Source organism: Periplaneta americana, chromosome 10, assembly GCF_040183065.1.
Source record: "Periplaneta americana isolate PAMFEO1 chromosome 10, P.americana_PAMFEO1_priV1, whole genome shotgun sequence".
NCBI lineage: Eukaryota > Metazoa > Arthropoda > Insecta > Blattodea > Blattidae > Periplaneta > Periplaneta americana.
In genome coordinates this window covers 29,768,538-29,779,753 of record NC_091126.1, presented here as the reverse complement: position 1 = coordinate 29,779,753, position 11,216 = coordinate 29,768,538, and the positions used below count along the sequence as shown (strand labels likewise).

The following is an 11,216-nucleotide window of genomic DNA, read 5'->3' as shown; positions in this document are numbered from 1 at the left end:
ATGTGAAGCACAGTTTTGTGACACTCCGACTTCCGCTGCTAACTCATGCGCAGTCCATCGGCGATCAGCATCCAACACGGAAGCAAGGAGTTGAACTGTGTTGTCCTCCATGCGGGGTTGTCCTGTAAGGAGGTTGTCCTGAATGGCATTCCTGCCTTCCTGGAACACTTTAACCCATCGTGTCACTGAGTGATATGGCAACGCTGCATCGCCACATGCTTCACACAGTCCCTGAAAACATTCTTGTGCACTACGACCTCGTGCCACTTCAATTTTGATCCAGAAACGTTGCTCTAGTTTTGTAAACATGGTCTTAGAGCGCTCGCACTATCTCTATGAAAGTCAGCGTTCTACACACTGCAATAGATTGACAGAGTACTGTCGCCGCTGGCTGCACTAACTCATCTAACAGTCCTTGTTCATGTCCACACAGCTGGTAGTTCTCGAACGCACCATCATCACGTGACAGCAGTGTTGCCATAACTTTTTATCCAACCTATGTATGTGGAAATTGGTTTCTGGACATGATTTTAATTTTCATTTTACACACATACTTACCTCTTGTCCGCTGATTGAGGTCTGGCTGATATGCACATCTATTATCAGACAGTACACCTCACTTGACGATATGTGTCAGAGGAAGACCAATTGTTTGTATACATCTGAAGTCTGACTAGTGTAATATGTAGCTAGTGGGCGATGTATGCAATGGAGGGGGAAAGGAACTGGCCACCCTACCCCATTATCTCCTGGACTAGTTGCCTCATAAGTGGTGCCTTCTTGGTATCTCTTGTGGATTCAGACCTGTCTTCGGACAGTTGACTAAACAAAACAACAACTCACCTTTTGATTAAAATTGTGCATGCTTCAGAAATTATTTACACATGCTAAAAAAAATTAGTGTTTTCAACCTTTCATTTTCTCTCTCCATTACTTCAGCTTGCTGTATCTGATTGAGCACACCTAGGACATAAGTATGAGTAGTGAAAGCAGGAAAGGAATAAGGATGATAGGCGTAGGAGGATGTATAATGCAAAATATATAATGATGTGTCAGAGTAAACCATGAAGAACACAGTTTCTTTCTAGATACACTGAATTACTGTATGGAATAATTAATAAATTCACTTATTTTCTTATATAACTAGCATCTTGTAATATTAGTATAAATCAGTTAGTTTCCTCATTTCCAGCAGTTGCAATACATGGCACCCTCCAAGTATAATTTACAGACTTTTTCTCGCTCGCAAGAAAATTGCAATACCTTAAATTATCATCTTTGCCTACCATTTTGGAGGTGGAGGAGCAGCGGTGGTTCCTCTATATGAGCACAGGAGCACGTGAATACCTTAAAAACCAACAATAATCATACATATTGCTGTAGTAATATTATAACATCTATTACTTTCCAATGTGCAATGACATTCCTACATTTTTAATCTCGAGAGAATGTCCCATTCGTGTGTGTCATGTGTCTTTAAATCACCATTGGACAGGTTGGCAGCAGCTCGCACAATTTTTCTCTAGCAGGGTGAAATAGAATGAGGCGAGAATATTTTCTGGTTTGGTACAATGGTTACAATAGCACAGGTCTTAACGTGTTAGTGACAGAGAAACAGAGATGCTCCATCTCCCTTGGGCCTGGCATCGTGTTCCTTTCTCCCTATTTCCTCATTTTCTCACTTTACACTTTCTTTTCAAAATACCGTTACGCGCGGGTGCTGATTCTGTTGTCTTTTGTTCAGCAAAGTAAAGAAAATACAACCTGCAGTGGTGCGTATTGAAAGTTGAAACAGTAACACTTGAAGTCTGGAGACGGACGTGTGTGAAATTATGTGTTAAATTAAAAAAGGATTAAAACATTCCTCCGCACCATGACAGAAGACCGATTAAGTACATTGGCTATGTTGGCAGTGGAAAAAAACTTGTTAACGACGTTAGAGACTTCAATAATAAAGTTATTGATAAGTTTGCATCTCTCAAAACTAGGCACATGGAGTTTCTCTACAAATAAATCTAGATCTTCAACACCATCTACAACAGCAGTGAAGATGAGTCCTATGAATTAATTTTACTCTACTCTTGTTTAATGGTTTCAATTTTGATTTATATGCGTAGATTTGATACATGCATATTAGAACTGGTTTATCTCTGACGTGTGACTCAGCTATACGAGAATATATCGGTGTGTTCATTACTCATTTTTTTTTTGTGAACACCCATCCAAGAAAGGCAAGAGCCGCCACTGTGAAGGAGTATGACATATTGCTCCCCAGACAGTTGGGTAAGAAATATTCGGATAACTAATCTTTTTGGTCGTCCAACATGTGGTTCACTAACATTTATGTTCATCTTATTTTTTTGTCCATGCCACTTTTGCTCACTGTAACTTAGCCTACTGTAGGTTTTGTTCACACTATTTTTTATAACTGTATTTTTTGGTCACAATTTATTTTAGCTCACACTATTTTTAATTGATCAGTACTTATTTGATACAAGTGATATTATATTAATACAAAGTGGAATTTGTTACAATGAGTTCGTAATATTCTTACTAATACAAGGTGGAATTTTTCTCAATACATTTATAATGTTTCTTACAGCTGCTGGTTTTCCTCTTCAGGTTCCACTGCACATAATTTAATTTTATGACAGCGCACGCAAGTACCAGTCAGTGTCATTGTTACTTTTATATTCTTCATACCTGCCAAAAATTCTTTCAATTTGCTGCTGATTTAATACGATTTTTATAGGATATTTGGCAGTGCCATGACCTTCAGCTAGTTGTAATATTAACCCAGAATCATTTAAAAAATTATTATTATTATTATTATTATTATTATTATTATTATTATTATTATTATTATTATTATTATTACAAAATATTATATGGCGACTAGAATCGTTCATTCCACTGTCAAATTGCCAAAAGGGTTCTCCAGTAAATATGGTATTATATGATGGTATTATTTTTCACTGCTGAATTGATGCAGGCAATGGAGGTTTGTTTGCATTTTGAACCTGGTTAACAGATCTTTCTGGTAGGGTTGAAAGTGTTTCCTCATCTTCTACATTCAGAGTTTCCTGCCTGAGAATAACGTTTGGTGGTTTGTTCAGATGTTCTCTTGCCATCGCTTGATTCGATTGGTAACCGCTCTCACTCCAACATCTGCCCTTGCAGCCTCATGTGTATGATTTCCTTCTTTAATACATAGGTTGAATAAAAAGTAATGGCAACACTGCTGTCACGTGACGATGGTGCGTTCGAGAGTTGCCAGCTGTATGGACATGAACAAGGACTGTTAGATGAGTTAGTGTAGCCAGCGGCGACAGTACTCTGTCAATCTACTGCAGTGTGTAGAACGTTGACTTTCATAGCTATAGTGCCAGCGCCCTAAGATCATGTTTACAAAACTAGAGCAACGTTCCTGGATCAAAATTGAAGTGACACGAGGTCGTAGTGCACAAGAATGTTTTCAGGGACTGTGTGAAGCATGTAGCGATGCAGCATTGCCATATCGCACAGTGGCACGATGGGTTAAAGTGTTTCGGGAAGGCCTTGTTGGAAGTGCTGTGAAGGTGATGTTCATTGTGGTGTATGACATTGATGGGGTAACACTGCACCACGCTGTACCTCCAAGGCGGACTACTACTGCAGGTTCCTGCAGCACCACCTTCGTCCAGCCCTCAGGAGAAAACGACGACACTTGGGGGTACAGAACCCCATCATTCTTCATGATAATGCAAAGAGTCATACCGCTGCTGCTGTCAAGGACCTCTTGCGTCGCTGGCAATGGGAGATTCTGGAACATCCTCCGTACTCACCCGATATGATCCATGCGATTACGATCTTTTCACCAAAGTGAAAGAACACTGTGAGAGACCCGGTACAATACCAGAGATGAACTTATCCGTGCTTTAGGGCGGTCAATACGGAACATCAACAAAGATGGACGCGCTGATGGTTTACGACGCCTTCCAAACATTTGGCAAAAGGTAATAAATAAGGGGGGCGACTATATAGAAGGTACATAAATGTTGTACCCCTGTGAATAAAGCCATGTCAGAAATATCGGAACTGTTGTCATTACTTTTCATCCAACCCAAGTAATTATATTTGCACCTTTTCAGCATCATTAGTTACGCACCTCACATTGCAGATGTCACGGTTCTCACATTTCCAGAATTTCCTGTTACCATTTTTGCTGTCAGTATGAAAGTGATACATGAAAGAAATTGTGAACCAAGAGATTAGGATTTTTTGTACTTGGAATGAAGTGCCCCATCATTTCGATACAAAAGCGCATTTGAAAACTAGTTTCTACAGTATAGTAATCTAAATAATTAGACAGTTATTTTCCACAATAATCGAAATATTTTTAGTTCAGTATTGTTGGATGACAAGAAACTGAGTTCCTACTACTCGGTGACCGAAAATGTCTGTTACCTCCATGTCTCTGGACATTATATTCAAAGACCATTGTTGATGCTGGACATACTGTACTGTGCGTGGACTTAGAGTTGTGGACGATATGACAATGACCGAAAGGTGTGTGACCATATTTGAGGTGGACAAAGAGAAGTGACCGAAGTGTTCTAGAAGCAAAATATTTCCTTCCAGTTTGCTTAGATCCCGCAAAAGTAAATATAAACTTATTCTGTATAAGCATATTAACTCAAAGACCAGTCCCTCTTACTGAGTGCAGTGTGAACACGGTGAGATACAGTGTTTCAAGTAGCGGTATGTTTCTCATTGAGGCCTTTATCGAAAGGTAAAGATTTATCATGAAAGAAACAGGACGTTAACAAATATCTTAACACTCCTGCTTTGACAAGGATATGTGTTTCAGAGTTTTTGCCACTAAGCATTGTCGGTTATGTATTTATGAATTTGAATCGCTGAGTCACCTATTTTTTTTAATATACAGTAAAATTTCTGTTATATGTTTCGCACTTATGCATTTTTAACACTTATTTACTATATTTCTGAGGTTACGGCAAAATTTCTACATTTTCCATGGTAATTTATTTTACTGTAAATTTTTCATTTATCCACTTTTAAACTTATACGATCGTATTTTAAACTCTGGAAGACACGATATGTCATTTAACGGTATAATGTTCTAAATCAATTTTGTTCGAGATTAGTTTAGCCTTGAAAATGTACGAATGCGAAAATATATAGTCCCGTAGCTCTAATTTTCGGCAGCCAATCAGGTTGCAGGTCGGCTACATTTAAACGTGTGCGTCTTGTGATTCACTGATTCATTTCTTAAGGCTCGACAAATACTTAATATAATCGCCCGCCATTTTAGCTCTTTCGTTGGCGTTCGCAGAAAGCACATGAAGACGTTATTTGCCGCTCAATTATTTGCTGAATTACATTGCGTTTGATTTATTATCATAGGAGCTACGACATGATGTTTAACGGTGTGGCAAATAGATTCCTCGTATGGTAGCTCTGCAACGTAAGAACACAAATGGCGAACGATACTACCTACCTAGGCTTTATAGAGCCTTCACTTTCTAAGACGTAAGCAAAGAGGCGGAGTCACGCCGGAAATAACAGCGTCGGGACTATAGTACATGTTCACTGGAAAGATGTGGTTCGCTTTAAAATTCGTGGAAATTCGAAATTGCCCACGCTTGTCCCGGCATGTACTAGCTTCAGTAAACAGTTATACACAAGTAGGAGAATCCATTGAGAGAGGGGGAGAATTATGAGAGCTAGTTGCATGGAAGAAAGAAACAGAACATTTGAACAATGATGATTTGATGCCGAAGCTGTGGCCGAAATGAATACAACTACCCTGACACCCCTTGAAACTGAAACTATTTTGACATAAGGTTTAACTTGATATGAGAAGAAAGTTGCTAATTGGATTTTTAATTCCGATTTCTTTATTCTCACTTCATGCTTCATTTTGAAGTCTGATGTCATCAGTGGATTGTTACTTCTAGTGTTGCAAAATTCATGACTGTACGCAAAATGAGTGAAAGAAAGAGAAATTAAAAATATTGGAATCTGTAAAAGAAAGTAGCAATAAGAACCAAAATATTTCCAAAGAATTATGGATAGCTCCATCCACTTTAAATTCTGGTGTGGTGAATGCATCGAGAATGATAAAAGAAAACGCACGTGTTTTTGGAGGGTCCCAGCAGCAAATTTGAAATGTAATGTATCAGCCACCTTCGGCTCTAAAAAGCCAAGATTTCGTATATGTAATCTTACAGTCTTCAAGAATACGTGCTATAAATTTGAGTAAAGACTCAAAGATAGCTTAAAACTATGAAGTTCTAAATTCCTCTTGTGAAAATGTAATTAAATTAATTTAATTTGTTATTAATGTACAAAAATTCATTCCAAGCCAAGGATCGAACCTGGGAACCCCAGTTCTATGCACTGGGTGCTCTAACCACTGAGCTATGTCGAAGTTCAACCCACTGCACAGGATCGAATCTTTCTCCTTCGGTTCTTTTCCCTTAGTGGCCTTACTCCGTATTCGACTTATATATTGACATTATATATTAATATTATTATGATGTACCGAAGTACATGTATTTCCGTGCAGCAATTCTGCATTACCAAATGGTGAAGGATGGGTAGAATGGAGAAAAATTCTCTCCGGCACCGGGACTCGAATCCAGGTTTTCAGCTCTACGTGCTGATGCTTTATCCAGTAAACACACAGGATTCTAGTTCTGATGCCACATTTCAGGAAGAGGAAAAGGAATTGGTTGGGTCACTGACTGAGAAAAAAATTAACCTCTACATAAATTCTATTGATACTAAATAACCTAGTCCTTGATACAGTGTCATTAACAAAATAAAAGTTTATTGAATCCGTGTTGTACTACAATACAAAAATTAATATTTGTATAATTATGATTAATATTACACTGGGATAAATACACTGAAAAAGAATATTTAATAATTTATCTTCTTTTATTAAGTCAAGAAAAAAACAACTTCGATGCTCATTCATACAAAATTTTCATTGCTTTGGGATTCTTGAAAACAAGTTTCTGTCCTTTCAGTTCACTTTATTACAGCAAGTAACACTTTATAAACACACTGATGCTTCCATCATCAACACTGTTTTCTTTCTTCTTTTTATGTGGAGTAGCTGTGCTTGTTGGTACTGATTGTGAGGTGTAATTACTTGGCAGATTCAGGGATGAAACTGTACCAGGATTCAGTCTAAAAAAGTCAGAAATAATGAAGCCATATTGTAATAATTTTCCTTGGAATGGAATGCGATTTCGGGAGGGAGGCACTATGACCCAACACTGCGACCTTTTACAATCTGTTGAGGTAACCCTCAAGCTAGACGCATTCCCAAATCCACACCAGCTGACTGCACTAAGGTTTGCTCCGTACCCAGGTTTCAAGCAGGTAACCCTCCCTCATCCCTAGACCAGCCCCCTCCACGTGTCGTCAGCCAGCAATCTGAGAATGCTATGGAATGATGACGGAATGGAGAGATAGTGGAAGAATGATGTAGATGTCTAATCTGGGGAAAGTGGAGAACCCCGAGAAAAACTCCAATGACAACTGTCACAAGTGTCACTATGGAACAGAGGTCTGCAAGGGATGTTTTCGCTCGAGCGCCAAGTAGTTCATAGCATAATCCGATAGGTAGCGCACATGCATGATGGGTAAAATTGTCGCGAGCGATAAATCCTCGAATGGTATAAGCCGAGCGTTAGACATTCGTTCTTGTTACAGTGATGAACTGTGTAGTAACATCATAGATGTTTATCATTTCAAAACTTTGCAGTGTTTAACTAACTTCTCCATAGTACAACTACAAAACTTGCTTTAAAATGTAATACAAATGTTGTAGGTAAATGTCCCCCCCCCCCCACACACACAGGAGTGATTTTGTTTTTGCCATATCTGATAGATTTTATTGGATGTAAATGTAATTATTATAAACGTAGAACACAATCACGATAATGCAAGAAATGTGTCAAGTTTTCTAGTAATGATAATAATAATAATAATAATAATCTCTAATAATTAGTGTATCAATCTTTGCGTCTGTAACAGTTGTGCAGCATGATTATTCGTTTTATTATATTTTTCTGTGACATTATCTCTGTACTAATATTGTTATTAATTTACTGCTATATAATATTTTGTAAAACGTTTCTACATTGTCGTAGTATATAGGCGGAACACTATGTATGGATCTATCATATTATATATGTGGTAAATCAAATATTGAATAATTATTAATTAGGAACAATAACTGTATATCGAAGTTTTTCATACTATTTTATTTATAACTTCATGTTACTGTTTTGGTACGTTCCATTAGACGTTTGTCATAAACGCAGAAAATAAAGCCTTATTTTTACCGTGTGAGCAAAAATGAGCAAAACATATGTGCATCTTATCTGTCGCCTTCCATACAAGATAAGACATGTCGGTGAGATGACCTTGTACTGTGCTTCTATTTATTACAAGCGTATCACGACCGATCTTATCTCACTCGAGGGTGCAACATTCGACTGAGTTCAAGCGAGCGATTTAACTCCAATGCAGCACTCTGCTATGGAATAACTTTTATTAAAAAACAAATTATAAGCTGCCATAAAAATAAGCCTACTAGATTCTTAAACTTACCCCCGACTGAGGAAGAGTTTTGAATTCTTGAAATATTTCTCGGTAATGTGATTCGAACAAATTTTTATAGGTTTTGTACATTTGGAAAGGTCCTTCCTTTTATATAAAAAGTCTAGCTGACTCCTTCCTGCAATTCAGCACCCACAGATCGCAACTGCAAATACAAAAGTTTGCATTATATTTAATTCAGTACTTAAACTCGCTTGTATTAAATAATATATATTTTCTTTGTCAGTACAGAAGAGCTTAAATATACATAAAGCATGCACAAAATAGTCATTTATAATAAATCCACAACTCTGGAACAAAATGCAATACTTACAGATTTTTATCTCTTGGGAAATGAAAAAATTACGAGTTCTTTCCGGTCCCATAATTTCTGCAACCAAACTCTGCACAATTTTTTCAGCCATGTTTCATTAATTAACCTGGAGCCATAGTCTGAAGTAAAACAGTAACTGCAAGTCCTCTAGAGCAGTGGTATTCAATCTATGGTACGTGTACCCCCAGGGGTACACAGGGTTTTCTCAAGGGGTATGCATCCCACTGATTACATATGTAAAAGTGCCGACATATTTATTTCATTACAGTTGTTGATAATTATTGCATTATATTCGAGATTCTTTTGCAATATCAACTCTTGTTTTTCCTTGCATGAATACCATTTTACGTAATCATTACTATTATTATTGCATCAACTTTAGTTGAAAAACATGTGTAAAATTTTCAACAAAATCGTACAACTACCCTACAAGACAACAAAAGTCTGTGTGTTATTGATAGGCCTGTAGTATTTATCGAAGTTTTACTCACAGAGCGCGAATTTATATGCAAAATGTATATTGCACATAAACTAATTTAGCATATGGAAACTTTGTTCTCTTCGATTATCATGACAATAGGAATCACTTAGGCTGGTATTCATAGTCGACACTTTCGATTAAAGTGTCCTTTGGAAGACGCAAAGTATCACTTTTCCGTTGCACAGTCGACACTTTGGTGCAAAGGAACACTTTGGATGAAAGTGTAGTTCCGACCACACTTTGAGCCGAAATTGGCACTTTGTATAAAAATGGCGGACGTCTTGGAAGTTGTGGAATTATTAGAACATGCGGAAGAGCTGGCACAATTAGTGGACAATGTACAAATTAGAGATAGGCCTAAAGACAATCCCGTGGAATTTTATAATGATACAGAATTAAAAAAACGGTTCCGATTTGATAAAGAAACTTATTGAGACTGCTTATATTTTCGATGACTGGTTCACAAAAACGAATAATAGACGTTTGCCAGTGCCTCCAATAATACAGTTATTGACTGCATTAAAATTCTATGCTACAGATATGTACCATACATTAATATATAGCCTATAATATTATAGTTAAGGTATTTCTGTAGTAACATTCGTATATTTAGGCTATATCCTCAATTCGATGACGTGATATGTAGGTAGATATGCCTATATAACCTATTTTTATTACTGAAACGAATTTTTTAACTTAAATAATATTAAACTACTAACTTCAATCTAATGTAGGCATAATTATTTTAAATTAGCATTGAGAGACCTCACGTGCCTGCCTTCTAAGCAGATTCCATAATTATATTGGGTTTAAAATGATTTTGATTTTTGTTGACTACCTATATTTTGAGATAAGATTTATCTTGATGTTGATATAATCATTACTGTTTTGATACCCCGGTAATATATATTTTCACGCCGGTAAGCAATACATCTACTGTCTCTAGTTCATGTGCAGTCATAACCTCACCATGAAAAGAGATCTTATACTATTAGGCCTATTTTGTTTTGCATTATAAAAACATTTGGCATTCAAAATATTCCTGAAGAGCAGGCAATAATGGAAACGAGAGAGAGAAAATAGTAGTAGTAGTAGTAGTAATAATAATAATAATAATAATAATAATAATAATAATAATAATAATAATAATAATAATAATAGCAGTAGTATGTGTTTATCTCATTCTTTTTTTACTTGTATTCACTATTCACGAAAAAGACAAAAATGAAAATAGCGGAAATAACACGATATATCAATGAAGCAGATACGTATAAAACCTAACCTAACGATATAAATTTAATGATTATATACACACACAAATATATACCGGTATACACAAAACTTAACCTACTCAGTCCAACTACTATATAAACTAATAGAAGATATGTAGGCTACAAAATCTAACCGAACTGTATAAATCAGTGGAACGGATACATACAAAATCTAACTTAGCGACATAAATCAATGAAAAAGATATGTACAGAACCTAATCTAACTATATAAATTAATGGATCAGTTATGTACTGTACAAAACCTAACCTAATTTCACCAGCAGTATCACTATTTAATAAAATGTTATAATGTTATACATCTGAACTGACTGAAATAATCTAAACTATCGGCAACAAAAACTAGAAACTGAAATAAAACAACTTTAAATATATATTTTCTTCCTCGCGCAATCAATAGGCTCCCAATTCAAATCACAAGCATTGTAATTTGTAGGTTATAGGTAATTAATTTGTTATTGTTTGTTCACTTGTTTTGAAAGGCATTGTGGGA

The 11,216-nt window shown here is 36.4% G+C and overlaps 1 long non-coding RNA gene across 1 annotated transcript; it reads right to left on the bottom strand.

The window, feature by feature from the left end:
• Nucleotides 1-6,808: 6,808 nt before the first annotated feature.
• On the bottom strand, nt 6,809-9,660 carry LOC138707532 (uncharacterized). Its single transcript, XR_011334264.1, has 2 exons — nt 8,632-9,660; nt 6,809-7,200 (listed from the first exon to the last, which is right to left on the bottom strand). It is a non-coding gene; the product is annotated as an uncharacterized lncRNA (long non-coding RNA).
• Nucleotides 9,661-11,216: the final 1,556 nt, after the last annotated feature.